The sequence below is a fragment of the Medicago sativa genome, chromosome 5 (assembly GCF_051527215.1).
Source record: "Medicago sativa cultivar Bolivia chromosome 5, Bolivia_mono, whole genome shotgun sequence".
Taxonomy (NCBI): domain Eukaryota; kingdom Viridiplantae; phylum Streptophyta; class Magnoliopsida; order Fabales; family Fabaceae; genus Medicago; species Medicago sativa.
In genome coordinates this window covers 7,317,178-7,318,786 of record NC_140753.1, presented here as the reverse complement: position 1 = coordinate 7,318,786, position 1,609 = coordinate 7,317,178, and positions in this window count along the sequence as shown.

Sequence of the window (1,609 nt, the reverse complement as noted above, 5' to 3'; positions counted from 1 at the left end):
CCTTGTGTTGTAGTTGGTGTATACACACTGTTTTTTAACACCTTTGGGATAAGGACTCTATAGTCATGGAGAAAGGTAGAATACGCGGCTATGATACGTGAACAAGATATATGTAAAACTTGAAAGGCCCCACAATCACACCACTCTGCCTGTAGGTCTACCTTGAAAGTTCTCATTGGCCTTCTGTCTCTATAGTTGATGATTTTACGGACAGAGAAAATAAACCTTTCTAGATCAAACTGATCGACTTGATGAACGTTGGACTTACCCACTTCTTCCTTAAGCAATGTTTAGTGAATGGATCACCAGAGCCTGCCATTACAAACGCACTATGTTCCCTTTCTGCAAACAGAAACCCCAACCTACAGTAAGTTGATTGGGCAAGAGCTATAATAGGGAGGTTGCAAGTTTCTTTAAACACAAAGTTCCATGACTCAACAAGGTTGGTTATCATGTGACCCCAATGTTGACCCTGTCATAAACTTAAGTCCATTTTTCTTTGGGTATATTGTCCACCCAATTAATTTAATTCCTACTGATTTGCCTCTCGAGTTATCATAAAAAAAAAAAATAAATAAAATGTCAAATCGCTTGTTGCCAGAAGAAAAAAACGTGCAAAAAAAAAAAAAACAACATTGTATCCCACCATTGACAGTGGCAGGACAAGCACTAGAAGACAAAAAACTAAGAAAGTTGGTCATTTAGGTAAATAATAGGGTAAATTGCATTTTTGGTTCCTTAACTATTTAGGTAGTATCGCTTTGGTCCCTTAATTAAAATTCGATTTATTTTGGTTCTTTAACTTCTCTCTGTTAAACATTTTGGTCCTTTCCGTTAGTTTTAATTCAAAAACGTTAGGTTTCTTCATCTTCTTCTCCTCTTTTTCATCTTCATATCATCTCCATCAACCTTCAACAACAAGAATCCCAGAAAAATTTCAGAAGAAAATGAAGAAAACCTAACGTTTTTTAATTAAAACTATCATAAAGGACCAAAATGTGTAACGGAGAGAAGTTAGGGGACCAAAATAAATTGAATTTTAATTAAGGGACCAAAGCGATACTACCTAAATAGTTAAGGGACCAAAAATGCAATTTAGTCTGAATAATACTCATATTAGGTCGGACTTGTAATATTTTTTCGTTTTAGGATCAGAAAAAAAAATATTCATTTGTACACTCCACCTATCCTAGTTATCACTCTTCAATTTTGAAAGTTGTGTGGGGAAATTGCCATTGGAACCCATCATAACACCAAGCAGTTGTTGATTGTTTGCGCAACAAGGATTGGATACCAATCAATTGGAACTTGAGATTTGAGTGTTAAGAAACTCTTAGATGATAAACAATGCGAAAGTAAGGAGAATAGAGAGAATTATGAAAATTTGATTGTACATTTATATAACGAAAATGCTATTTCTTTAGAAAAATTGTATCAAGAATTTTTCAAGACACAACTGGCAAGTTTTAATTGCATGATTTATTTGTTCATTTCCTATTTTTCAGCTACACCTCCTTGAATTGTGGCAAAGAGTGCATTGTGATTGGCTGCTCTTTATTCTTGAAGAATTTTTGATGTTATTTTTCTAGAGATATAGCATTGCTCCTTA